Genomic DNA, 14,183 nt, shown 5'->3' with positions numbered 1-14,183 from the left:
CTACGGGAGAGCCGCCTTCTTCGCAGAGGGATTGGATCTTCGAGGGCAGGTTCTCCTGTCTATTGGCTGATATATCTGTCGATGCTGACGAGAAAACGACGTCCAGCCGTCGTAGTGCACCCTGGGAGTTGTAGTCCGGTGGCGAGGCCCACGAGCGTTCGCCCAGGGCAGTTAACGCCTGCGCTTGAGACCTGACGTCCGGCCTGGCGGCTTTGAAGAGGTGAGAGTGCGTGCGTCAGGTGAGTGCTCTGCTTGCTCCTGGCTGGGGGCCGAGGGGGAGAGGGGGGAGGGAAGCGCCCGCAGCTGGGCACCATGTCGGCCTGGGTGCCTTTTGCCTCCCAAGTCGTTTCAGAGCGGTCGAGCCAGGCCCGGACTCCTCTCGCATGCTCAGCGGTCACCTTCCTACGTCCCGGTGCCCTGGGTCCACCTGAGCGGACCAGGCCGGGTTCCGATCTCTGTGCCCGCGCCCTCCTTCTGGCCTGTGACCGTGATCTCCGTCTCACTGCAGCGCGAACCTGCGGATGTTTTCCTACACCACTTCAGCCACAGTACAGAACCTTTGGCATCAAGTGCTCTAGGAGTACTTAGTGCATCCTTGACAAGGGAAAGTGAATCAGTCCGGTCCCCATTCTCATCCTACTTTCTGCTGAATGGATCATCGCCAGAGGGAAACAAGTTTTTGAGAGACCAGAATTTTAAAATTTATATGAATGATGTCAGCGGTCGAGAGGAGTGCCGGCTCCGCCTTCTGAATGAAACTAGAATAGCATTCGTTAAATTATTTTTTCAGATAAAGTGCGGATGTACGAAAATGTGTTAGACAAGGGGGGGAGGGGGGGCTACAGGTTCTAGTCCCAGCCTTGCTGCTGAGGAGATATGATACTCTTTTTTTTGTTAAAAATGACTATTAACAGCAATGCTTTTGATTTCCTCTATCTCTAGCCCCAACTGCCACATTAAAATGGAAAGACAATATAAATGAAGGCAGTTCAAGTTCTTTGGAAGAAAGGCAACCTGAATCCTCCCCCCCCCCCCCTTTTAAGTCTTTATTGTTGAAAGTATTACATACTCCCCTGCTCCCCCCTCCCCATTGACCTCTTCTAGCCCACCCCTGTCCCCTACTCCAGGCCTTCACCACCCTATTGTCTGTGTCCATGGGTTGTGCATGTATGCATACAAGTTCTTTGGTTGATCTCTTTCCATCCACCCAACCCTCCCCCTTCTTCCCTCTGATATTCCACAGTTTGTTCCATGCTTCTATGTCTGTTTTGTTCATCAGCTTATTTTGTTCATTAGATTCTACATATGAGTGAGATCATGTGATACTTATCTTTCTCTGACTGGCTTTTTTCACTTAGCATAATTCTCTCCAGGTCCCTCCATGCTGTTGCAAATGGTAAGAGTTCTTTGCTTTTTACAGTAGTATTCCATTGTGTAGATGTACTACAACTTTTTTATTCACACATCTGCTGGCACTTGGGCTGTTTCCAAATCTTAGCTATTGTAAATTGTGTGGCTATGAACATAGAGGTGCATACATTCTTTCTGATTGGTATTTCTGATTTCTTGGGATATATTCCTAGAAGTGGGATCACTGGGTCAAATGAGAGTTCCATTTTTAATTTTTTGAGGAAATGCAATACTGTTTTCCATAATCACTGCAGCAGTCTGCATTCACACTAGCATTGTGCTAGGTTTCTCTTCACATTCTCGCCAACACTTGTAGTTTGGTGATGATAGCCATTCTGACAGGTGTGAGGTGATACCTCATTGTCTTTAAATTTCCATCTCCAGATGATTAGTGACTTTGAGCATTTTTTCATATGTCTCTTGGCCATCTGTATGTCCACTTTGGAGAAGTATCTATTTAGGTTCTTTGCCCATTTTTTAATTGGATTGTTGTCTTCCTTTTGTTAAGTTGTATGAATTCCCTATATATTTTGGAAATTAACCCCTTATTGGATGTATCATTGGCAAATATGTTCTCTCATGCAGTGGGCTCCCTTTTCATTTTGTTGATGGTTTCTTTTACTGTGCAGAAGCTTTTTATTTTGATATAGTCCCATTTGTTTGTTTTCTCCTTAGTTTCCTTTGCCCTAGGAGAAGTATCTATAAACATATTGCTATGAGAAATATCTGAGATTTTGCTGCCTATGGATTCTTCTAAGATTTTTATGGTTTCATAACTTCATTTAAGTTTTTTATCCATTTTGAGTTTAGTCTTGTGTATGGTGTAAGTTGGTGACCTAGTTTCATTTTTTTGCATTTATCTGTCCAATTTTCCCAACACCATTTATTGAAGAGACTGTCTTTACTCCATGTATGCTCTTGCTTCCTTTGTCCAATATTAATTGAGCATAATGGCTTGGGTCAATTTCTGGGTGTTCTGTTCTGTCCCATTGATCTATATGCTTGTTCTTGTGCCAGTACCAGGCTGTTTTGATTAGAGTGGCTTTGTAGTGTAACTTGAATCTGGTATTGTGATCCCTCCAACTTTGTTCCTCTTTCTCAAGATTGCTGTGGCTATTAGGCTCTTTTTTAGTTCCATATAAACTTTTGGAGTATTTGTTCTAGATCTGTGAAATATGGTGTTGGTATTTTATTTTTTATTTTTAAAATATATTTTATTGATTTTTTACAGAGAGGAAGAGAGAGGGATAGAGAGTTAGAAACATCGATGAGAGAGAAACATCGATCAGCTGCCTGCACACCTCCTACTGGGGATGTGCCCACAACCAAGGTACATGCCCTTGACCGGAATCGAACCTGAGACCTTTCAGTCCGCAGGCCAATGCTCTATCCACTGAGCCAAACCGGTTTCAGCATGGTGTTGGTATTTTAATAGGGATTGAATTGAATCTATAGATTGCTTTGGATAGTATGGACATTTTAATGATGTTGATTCTACCAATCCATGAACACAGTATATTCTTCCACTTGTTTATGTCTTCCTCTATTTCTTTTTCAACGTCCTATAGTTTTCCTAGTACAGGCCTTTTACCACCTTGGTTAAGTGTATACCTAAGTTTCTTAAATTTTTTTGTTGCAATGGTAAATGGGATTTTATTTATTTATTTATTTATTTTTAGTTTCTCTTTCTGAAAGTTCATTATTGGTGTAAAAAAAAATGCCATAGATTTCTGGGTGTTAATTTTGTATTCTGCTATGTTGCCGAATTTATTTATTAAATCTAGTAGTTTTTTGAGAGATTGTTTGGAGGTTCTAGCAGGGAAATGCAGCTACTCGTATACTCTTGACCAAAGACGGGTCCTCTCCTCTGGGGCAAAGGTCATCCTCTTCAATTGAGCAAGTCCTTTTCAACTGAGCACGCAGCTTCGGGAGGGATGCACATGGATTGGTGAGGGAGGAGGGGGACACCCACCTAGTCAGCCAGATCAGCCGAATCAACCCTGGTGATCAATGGGGTGACAGATATCGCAGCCAGATAGCCCTCATATCCAAATCTAGCAGGATTTTTTTTTTAATTATATTTTTATTGATTTCAAAGAGGAAGAGAGAGGGAGAGAGAGATAGAAACATCAATGATGAGAGAGAATCACTGATCAGCTTGCCTCTTGCACACCCCCCACTGGGGATTGAGCCCACAACCCAGGCATGTGTCCTGACTAGGAATCCAACCTGGGACCCTTCAGTCTATAGGCTGATTCTCTATCCACTGAGCCAAACCAGCTAGGGCAAATCTAGTAGTTTTTTCGTCACTAGAAGTCCAATGTGCTATCCATTGCGCCACAGAGCCCGCTAAATCTAGTAGTTTTTTGATGGAGTCTTTAGGGTTTTCTATGTACAACATCATGTCATCTGCATTTAATGACAGTTTTACTTCCTCCTTTCCAATTTGGATGCCTTTTATTTTTTTCCTTCTTGTCTGACTGCTATGGCTAGGACTTCCAGTATTATGTTGAATAGTGGCTGATCATGTGATTTTTGTCTTGCAATCTGTTTATGTATCTCATTTATTGGCTAGTGAATATTGTACCAGCTTTTCATCCCTGGAATAAATCCCACTTGGTCATGGTGTATGATCTTTTTAATGTATTGCTGGATCCAATTCACTAATATTTTTTGAGGATTTTAGCATCTATGTTCATAAGGGATATAGTTTCTTTATCTGGTTTTGGAATTAGGGTAATGCTGGCCTCATAAAAAGAGCTTAGAAGTATTCCTTCCTCTTGAATTTTTTGAAATAGTTTGAGGAGGATAGGTGTTAGTTCTTCTTTGACTGTTTGGTAAAACTCCCTGTGAAGCCTTCCAGACCAGGGCTTTTGTTGCTGGAAGTTTTTAAATTACTGCTTCAATTTCATCAGTCTACTCAGGTTGGTTTGTTTTTATTCTTCCTGGTTGAGTTTTGGAAGATTGTATTTTTCTAGGAATATGTCCAGATTGTCCAGTTTGTTGGAATGTAGTCGTTGATAGTATTTTTTAAGAATCCTTTGTATTTCTCTGTGATCATTTATTACTTTACCTCTTTCATTTCTGATTTTGTTTGTGTCCTCTTTGTTTCTTGCTGAGTCTGGCTAGAGTTTCATCAATCTTTATTTTTTCAAAGAACCAGTTCTTGGTTTTATTGATCTTTTTTTTTTTCTTTGTTTTTTTTTTTAGTCTCTCTGTCATTTATTTCTGCTCTGATCTTTATTATTTCCTTCCTCTACTTACTCTGGGCTTTTCTTGTTGTTCTCTTTCTAATTCTTTAAATCGTAGCATTACATAACTTATTAAAAGTTTTTCTTGTTTTTTGAGGTAGGCCTAGTGGTATGAATTTCCCTCAGGACTGTTTTCAGGATGTTTTTTATTTCTGTGATCTCTTTGGTAACCCATTTATTGTTTAATAGCATGCTATTTAGCCTCCATGTGTTTGAATGTTTTTGAGTGTTTTTATTGTAGTTGATTTCTAGGTTCATTGTGATGAGAAGATGCTTGATATGATTTGTCTTCTTGAACTTGTAGAGACTTAGTTTGTATCCTAACATGTGGTCTGTCTTTGAAAATGTCCATGTGCACTTGAGAAGAATGTATATTCTGTAGCTTTGGGGAGATTATTCTGAAAATGTCAATGAATGCCATTTGATCTAGTGTGTCATTTAGGATCACTATTTCCTTGTTGATTTTTTGTCTAGAAGATCTATTCAGTGATGTCAATGGGGGGAGTCCCCTACTATGATTGTATTGCTGTCAATCTTTCCCTTAAAATTTTCCAAAAGTTTTTTTTTATATATTTGGATGCTCCTGTATTGGGTGCATATATATTTATCAGAGTTATATCCTCTTATTGTATTGATTCTTTTAATATTATGCAGTGGCCTTCATTATCTCTTGTTATGGCCTTCACTTTGAATTCTATTTTGTCAGAAATGAGTATTGCTACCCCAGCTTTTTTTTTTTTTTTTTCATTTCCATTTGCCTGAAATTTTTTTTCCTTCCCTTCACTTTCAGTTTATGTGAGTCCTATGTGCTGAGGTGGGTCTCTTATAGACAGCATATACTATACTAGAGGCCCGGTGCACAAATTCGTGCACAGGGGTGGGGGCGGTGTCCCTCAGCCCAGCCTGCATCCTCTCCAATCTGGGACCCCTCGAGGGATGTCTGACTGCCCGTTTAGGCCCGATCCCACTGGGATATACTGGCTCTCAACCGCTTGTCTGCCTGCCTGCCTGATTGCCCCTAACCACTTCTGCCTGCCAGCCTGATCACTCCCTAACCACTCCCCTGCCAGCCTGATTGATGCCTAACTGCCCTCCCCTGCTGGCCTGGTCACCCCCAACTGCCCTCCCCTGCTGGCCATCTTGTGGCAGCCATCTTGTGTCCACATGGGGGCGGCCATCTTGTGTGTTGTAGTGATGGTCAATTTGCATATTACCTTTTTATTATATAGGATGGGTCATGTTTTCTTATCCTATCAGCTACCCTATGTCTTTTGATTGGAGCATTTAAGCCATTTACATTTAAGGGTATTATTGATAGATACTTATTTATTGCCATTCTTATTCTTTGCCTGCTCCACCTCTGCTTGCCTTTGCCTGCCTTTAATCTTAGTCACTCAAATGTCTGTTTCTGAAAGGGCTTTAGGTGAGGGAGGTGCTGCTGAGGAGGAGACAGATCAAGGAAGGAATATGGTGGGTGTTTCCCTGTCTCGGAGCTACTCCTCCATGAGTGGCCCAAAGTATTACTCTGCCATTGGCTAGACAGAGATCCTTCTATGAAGACCAACAGGGTCGGCTGGAAACCTGGAGTTTTCATCACTTCTCCTATTCAGGGAAAGTACGGAGGCTACGGGTCTAGGCTCTGATGCTGCAAGCTGTGGAGACCAGCCTGGGTTCCCAGCCTCTATCTTCTGAGGCAGTGGCCGGCAAACTCATTAGTCAACAGAGCCAAATATCAACAGTACAACGATTGAAATTTCTTTTGAGAGCCAAATTTTTTAAACTTACTTTTTCTAACGCCACTTCTTCAAAATAGACTCGCCCAGGCCGTGGTATTTTGTGGAAGAGCCACACTCAAGGGGCCAAAGAGCCACACTCAAGGGGCCAAAGAACCGCATGTGGCTCGTGAGCCGCAGCTTGCCGACTATGGTTCTAAGGGAACCGACGCTCCTGTAACCAGGAGCTGCCTCCTCTCTCAGCCCCCGCTGGCCTGCCACCCCTGGAAGCTGGGTCATCCCCTCTCACAACCTCGCCCTTTCTACTGGTCTCCAGGCGATTTCTGTTTTTCCTTGATTTGTCTCCTCCTCAGATGGACCTCAGTTGGTAATTCCAGGTGTTAGGAAGAAGGCAAGCACAAAAACCAGTGGTCCTGGTAGAACACAAAGGATACCTGGGAGCCAGACAAGGCAAATATCTTTACTTCTGCAGGAGGGTGGGCAACCAACACAAGATTTGGTAATCATGTACACTGAGCGGGCAGTCCACTCAGGGTTTTATCTCTGAAGCATGCCATCTTTCCCACGCTATTGATTGGTCAGAGTTTGGGCTCACATTCTTGCGCAATTGGCTAATTTAAAGGAAAAAGAGAGGAGTTGACCTTTGCGGTTTCGAAATGGCAATTATCAAATCACGCAAACCAAAATGGTGGTTGCCTAAACTCCCTTCTCTGACAGAAAAGATTACTTGTTTATTCTCACAATTCTCACACAGGTGTATGTTCTCCAATTTAGTTGTTTTTCCAGTCTGGCCCTGGGATGAGGTGCTTTTTTCTTTTCCTGCCCTGCCGGCTCCAGACTCTGCTCTACCTATTTGGCTGCCATTTTTTCTCTCCCCCTGAATTCCTTTTTTTAAAGAATTTTTTTACTCCTGTAAACAGGCTCACTCCTTCCGTGGAGAAGTAGAATGTTGAGTGGGACATATTGCAGATAGTTCCAGTCTTACATCCTCTCAAGTTAGCAATTCATAGGAAATTGAACTTCTCCCACCCGACCTGTATGTCAAATCTCAGAAGAATTTTGACAGGTCCAGCCTTTTTCAGATGCCCACTCCTGGGGTAGGGAGAAGGGCACTGTAATGATGAACAGCCGCACCAGAGCCAATGGAATGGAGAGGGGCTCTCAAAAAAGAAGATGCTATGGCTATCAGAAGTGAGGAAGGAAGGCTGGGCGGGGAAGGGGGGAGCAACATACAGCAAACCAGATCAGTCATCTATCATACACATTGTGTGTGTGGTGGTGGTGGTGATAGGGAGGAGGGTATCACAGTGATAAAGAGGTTAATTCAGAGGCACTCACATACTACTCTCTCCTTAAGAGAAAGTGACAATTGGAAAGGTGGGTCCAGGCTTCTTGAGGGTGGGGAAGGACAGGGACAAGACCCAGACATGAGAATGGACAGCTGGACTACACTGTGAGTAGTTTGAAGAATTCATTAATAGAGAAAAATCTGGCTGAGAGAAAACTATGTTTTTTTCATATCTCTAATGTTTTGGGTCCTTGACTTAGATTGTGAAGGGAGTAAAGATAAAGGATAGAAATAAATCACAAGAAGCAGAGGGAAAGAATACAGGACAGTTTAATGCTGTATTTTTGCATTCTCCCTTCAAAGTGGAGCCCTTTCCTTTTTTAAAAACACACACACTTGTTTTATTGATTTTTAGAGAGAGGGAGAAAGAAACATCGATTTGTTATTCCACTTATTTATTGGTTGATTCTTGTATGTCCCCTGACAGGGGATGGAACTTGCAACCTTGGTGTATTGGGACGATGCTCTAACCAAGTGAGCTATCTGGCCAGGGAGGCCCTTTTCAACTATGATTCTGCACATCTGTCACTCTCACATCTCTGATTCCTTTCATTGGTATCCAGGAGAACTACTTCCCAGTGATATGAAAAGAAATGGAATCTGATCTCGGTTGGAAATGGCAACCAGTGAGCCAGTTCATGAAGCGAATGATGGCTGCAACAAAGAGTCCCCAGGCACACTCATCCCCAAGCAAGGAATCCACACAGAGACAGAAATCAGCCCTTCACAACAACAGCCTTGACTATGAAGCTTCCCACCAGCGCTTCAGGCAGTTCTGCTACCAGGAGGTAGCTGGCCCCCATGAAGCCTTTAGCACACTCTGCGAACTCTATTGACAGTGGCTGAGGCCTAAGACACTCAAAAGAGAAAATCCTAGAGCTGCTGATTTTGGAGCAGTTTCTCACAATCTTGCTGGAGGAGCTCCAGACCTGCGTGAAGAAACAGCGTCCAGAAAATGAGGAAGCTGTAGCTCTGGTTGAGGATGTACAGAGAGTACCTGGGCAACAGGTGAGAAAAGGAAACCAGAACCTTGTGGTTTTGATTATAAGAAGTTGGGCTGAGGAGCACAGGTATCTACTTACTAGAGAGGTGCTTAGTTGAGAAATGTATACTAGCCCTCTGCCACCCACCAAAATACTAACTTTAGTTGGTCCTATGCCCTTAGTCTATGGGAAGAATTTCTCATTTGCTGAAATATCTTAGACATTCATATATTCAGTGAATGTTTAGAGACCCTAATTAAAGTGGTAAAAATACTCAGAACAGTTCTCTAAAACAAGGTCAGGGAAAGGACAACTGTCCTTTACTAAGGAGGTCAGGAAAATTAGAGAAATTGGTGAATTAAAATCTAATCTCTCTTGCTAGAAGGTACATTGAGGGCACAATGCCATGGGTAGTATGCTCAACAAAGTTGTATTGGAGTTAATCTTTCCTGTCTGGATTAACAGGGTCAGTTAGGGACAGAGTGACAAGTTTCACACAATATCCTCATGTGGAGGTAGGGACTAGGTCTGAGATCCAATTAGTATAACCACCTTGTATACTTTGGGAGAAGGGAGGTGTAAAAGGCTCAGGGGAAGGAAAAGTAAAATGAAGGTTAGGTTGTGAGAGACTTGGTGGAAAAAGGCAACTGAAATCCAGATCAGAAGTCTGGGAGAGGCATAGAGTAATGGAGGAGTGTGGGTCAGAGGAATGCCGTGGCTCTGTGGTCTGAGCGGGAAGCAGCTAGCTGGGTGCTGAGTCTATGTGGCTGGAATAGGAAGTAGTTGTTTCCTAGTGAGAAGGAGGGATATTAATGAAACTTTGTAGTCTATTATGTTGGAATCGGTTGTATTAAGGTGAACATGTTTACTGTGACCTTCTGCATAGTAGTTCTTCATGTACTTAAGACATTAAACCCTGCCCCATCCAGCTTAATCTCTTTCAGAATACATTTCTCTTATTATTTTTGCCTTTCTTTCAAAGCTCTAGTTTTTGTTTTGTCTCAATTATTTTAGAAAAAAATGAATTAAAAATTTTCTTAATTTAGGTGAAATTCACATAACATAAAATTAGCCATTTTCAAGGAATCAGTGGCATTTAGTACATTAAAAATGTTATATAGCCTTGGCATTTAGTACATTAAAAATGTTATATAGCCTTGGCTGGTTTGACTTGGCGGATAGAGCATTGGACTGCGGACCAAAGATGTTCCGGGTTCGATTCCGGTTGGGGCCCCATGCCTCGGTTACAAGCTCCTTCCCGGCCCAGGCTCTTGTTGGGGCACATGTAGGAGGTCTTTCCCTCTCTCTTCCATGCTCTCTGGCAAATAATGGAGGGATGTCCTCGGGTGAGGATTAAAAAATATAGGTATTGTACAATCACTACCTCTGTCTAGTTCTAAAACATTTTATTAAATGAAACACTGTATCCATTAAGCAGTTTCTATTCATTCTCTGTCGATGAATTTGCCTGTTCTGGACATTTCATAGAAATGGAGTCCTATAATATGTGACATTTTGTGTCTGGCCTCTTTCACTTGGTATGTTTGCAGCATGTATCACTTCATTCCTTTTAATGGCTGACTGATATTCCATTACATGGACAGACCAAGGCTCTATATTTATAAGTCTTTTTCCATTAAGCACTTTAGCTCCATACATTTTTAGGTAGCCTAAAGACCACTGCTGCCTTTTCCGCTTCATTGAAAGCTGCCCTTGCAAGTTGCTAAGTAAGTTTTAAAAGCTAGCTCATCTTTATATAACTCAAATCCTGGAGGAGAGCATGCTATTTAAATTGGTAAGATTCTGCTATCGAAAGGGGTAATTGTTTAAAAGGTTTATTAATGTTCGTATTTTTTGAGCAATATAAATACTCTATCAATACCTTTTTAAACTTTGCCATTTAGCACTTATGTCCTTTTAATCCTTGGGAACATCTGTGCTCTCTTGTGTGTGATTTCTGAAGCTTTGGGGTCTGAGGAAAGGGGGTAGGACTCACTATGTTCCAGTTCTGCTCCCGTCACTCACCATGCCCACAGGCCGCTCAGATCCCAAGTGTTGTAACCTCCCCAAGTCCACAGACCTCTGAATGTCATCAAAATGAACCATTTCTTTTGTAGAATTCTTAAAGGTGGTATCTGGGAAAGAATACATAATCTTGGTCTGGAAAAAAATAAGAGGTTTGAGTTGTGGTATTTATGAGTTTTTAGTTATGTCTAGTATTTGGCTGTGAGACACTCCCCGCCACCACCATTATTGTCTTAAAATTTTTCTATAATGTGCACGTATTTCTTTGGAATGAAAAAAAAAAAAAAAGCTGTTTCGCGAATAGTACTAATCATCCAGTAAATTAACTTCTCTACACACAGTGAGGCATTGGCTATGAAAGTCTTCCGCAGACTTGACTGTGCATCATACTCATTTGGAGACATGTTAAATAGATTCCCAGGCATCATTTCCAGACTTTCTCAGTAGATCTGAGGTGGGTCCTAGGAATATGCATGTGTAACAGGTTCCCAGGTAGTGCTGATGCTGTTGGTCCAGGGATTCCACTCAGAACCTGTTATGTGGAAGCTTCCCTCTACTAATGGATATTTATCCCCTAGCCTGGCTTACTCCACAGGCTACCAGGAACCATCTCCAGAAGAGGGGTCTTCAAAACCAGATGTTGCTGAGCTCTGTACCACTGAGATCAGGTGAGCTGTGGTTGATGTTTTTTGTCTCTTGAAGTTCCCATTTCACTTTGTACTGACTCACTCTAAAACTCATTCTTTCCCAGAGATGTTATAAAGAATTTTATGTGGTCCATTGAGCTTGTCGTCGGTTCTTTTCTTATTCTGTCTACTCTGGCATCACATGGCTGCTTACTACCTCAGTCCTTCCCAAAGAGGCCATACCTCCCTTACCTTGCTTTGCCTCTGACCTGATAACTAGCGTCCTGACTGCCCCAACCCAGGCTAGAGCAGTGCTATTTTATTTTATTTTACTTAATTTTATTTATTTATTTATTATTTTTATTTTTTAATCCTCACCCAAGAAAAGTAGGGCAACCACAAATTTGGAGCTAAAAACTGTTACAATTGGAAACTAAAATTTAGGCTTTTCATTAGCAGAAGACTTAGTCACATGAAGAATTCAATTAGGTATTTCTTCTTTATGGTAGTTTAATTGTAACTCTTTCCTCATTCTATTGTTTTCCTTCTCCAGAATCCAATGTAATTTTATTCTTTCAGGTTCTGAGATGAAGAATGGGGTTACAAAAGAGAATCTAAAATGGGATAATTCAGAAGTAGGAGAAATGAATAAGAATTTATGGAGAAAGTTTAGTAGAAAAGTTTTTTGGCATTTTGAGTTCAAAACAGGCTAGGAGCGGAACCAATGACAAGAAAGCAACATAGACATTGACCAGGGGAGAGTGAGGAGACAGCTCCATCCTAGGAGAGGATGAGTCACCAGAGATTTTGAACTGAGAAGCCCTGGACACATCTCTTGTGTGGGAGAGAATACTCTCATAGTTCTCTCTCCTCTCATCACCAGCCAGCCCCTGAACTGGAAAGAGCTTATAAATGTCATGAATGTGGGAAAAGCTTTAGCCAAGTTTTTTACCTTGTTCGGCATCAGAATTCACACAGGAAAGAAGCATCACTAGTACTGTGAATATGGGAAAGGCTTCAGTGAACATTCCAACCCCACTGCCCACCTGAGGACTCACACAGGGAAGAGACCATACCAGTGTGGGGAATGTGGGAAAAGCTTCAACCAGAGCTCTAGCCTCATTGTTCACCAGAGGACCCACACTGGGGAGAAGCCTTATCAGTGCACTGTCTGTGGGAAGAGAGTCAACAAGTTTCCATTTAGTGCTCACTGGCAAGTCCACATTGTGGAGGGCCTGTACCAGTGTGGGAAAAGCTTCAAGAACAGCTCCCACTTCAGTGCCCACCAGGAAACCCACACTGGGGAAAAGCCACATAAGTGCTTCCAGTGTGAGAAAAGCTTCCCTCATCTGCCATCGGGATATACATAGAAGAGATACATTACAGGAAGCAAGAGATGTGACAAATATGTAGAAAACCTGACATCAACTCCTTAGGTCAACATGTGTTTCTGAGAGCTTTCCTCTGTGGATAGTTCTACTAGCCAATCCCTGGCTCAGCAGTAAACTTGACAACTGGATCTCAAGAACCATGTCCAGGAATATGAATCAATCTAAGAATGCAGAGCCCTCTTTCTATTTCTGCCTAGGACTTCACAGTCCTGTCTCACTGTGGATTTCCATTTTGCTTTGAAGAGGAGAATGATATAAAACCCATAATTCCTGATGGGAAACTACGGTATCCTTGTTCTGAACAAAGAAAGTATAGCTAGTGGCCTGAGAACTGTTTCTGAGCCATATCAGGGAAGAAATACTGTCCCCTCCTGGGGAGTACATCTAGAATTTTAATAGCCTGGATCTGTTCTAAGCCAATAATTGACTACTAGGTACCTACTGCTATATACAATTGCAACCTTCAGGTCATATTCTGTAACAGAGCCATGAACAAAGGAAAGAAAGGATAGGTTAAGCCATTGGGTAATATGAAATCAAAGCAACCTAATCGTAAGCAAGTGTAATATCTAGGTTAATTTTGTAAGATTTCTCATCTCACCATCACTCCCAACCCAGTTTTTGGTTTCTTCTTCCGTTGCATTTATACAAGTTTATAAGCATTATTATCTTTGATGAAAATAAAGTTATTTCTCCCTCCCCTTCCTTGGCCTATCGTTGTAATTTTCTCAATTAGAAACTTTACACTCGTGTTGAAGCCTGCAGGGTTCTGAAGAGGATCTATGTGTAGTATCTGCTTCAGGGCAGTAGGTCATGCAGAAAGAGAGTAAGGGGCAAGAAATAGGGAGAGGAGGAATAGAATTTGGTGGGAAGGATTTGAGGTCACAGTGAAGGGAGATCAAGGGCATAAGGAAAATGTAGGAACTGCAGGAGGCTGTGCCTGCAGGTGAAAGGAAGAGTGAATGTGAGGAGCACTAGGAACCAAAATTACAACTTACTGATACAGAACAAGGCATAGATATTCCAGCTTCTGTGAAATCTCCATAGATAAAATGTGGTAAAAGATGGGTATGTTATACAGTTTTTGGCCCTTACAGGCAAGATGTTAGTACCTTGGCTAAGGTATCTTGAAGAGCGAGCAAAATGTCTCTGAGTTTTTTTGAGGAATTCAATATGAGCAAAGCAGGCACACAAAAAATTTCGTTTTTTTAAAATTTGGGGAAGAAGAGGATGCAAAGGCAGGACAGAAGAACATACTTCAGTATTTCCTCAGTTTGAGCCTTGCTACTCCAAGATTCCCTGCATACAGTGTCCTTAAGCATGGCCCTTGTAACAAGCTATGTATGTTAGTTCCCAAAGTCACATAATTACATACTCTGCACAGAGGCAAAAATTAACATCTTCCAAAATCCTGGG

The 14,183-nt window shown here is 42.0% G+C and overlaps 1 non-coding gene across 2 annotated transcripts; it reads left to right on the top strand.

Annotated features, from left to right (window-relative positions):
- Positions 1 to 147: 147 nt before the first annotated feature.
- Positions 148 to 13,471, top strand: LOC103286320 (uncharacterized). 2 transcript variants are annotated; one of them, XR_008555773.1, is made up of 4 exons: positions 148 to 239; positions 8,306 to 8,750; positions 11,329 to 11,418; positions 11,956 to 13,471. It is a non-coding gene; the product is annotated as an uncharacterized LOC103286320 (transcript). The 2 variants fall into 2 exon arrangements; XR_008555774.1 differs by having other exon boundaries at positions 8,170 to 8,750.
- Positions 13,472 to 14,183: the final 712 nt, after the last annotated feature.

Source organism: Eptesicus fuscus, chromosome 4 (assembly GCF_027574615.1).
Source record: "Eptesicus fuscus isolate TK198812 chromosome 4, DD_ASM_mEF_20220401, whole genome shotgun sequence".
Taxonomy (NCBI): Eukaryota; Metazoa; Chordata; class Mammalia; order Chiroptera; family Vespertilionidae; genus Eptesicus; species Eptesicus fuscus.
The sequence above is the reverse complement of the archived record's forward strand: the minus strand, read 5'-3'. Positions and strand labels throughout refer to the sequence as shown.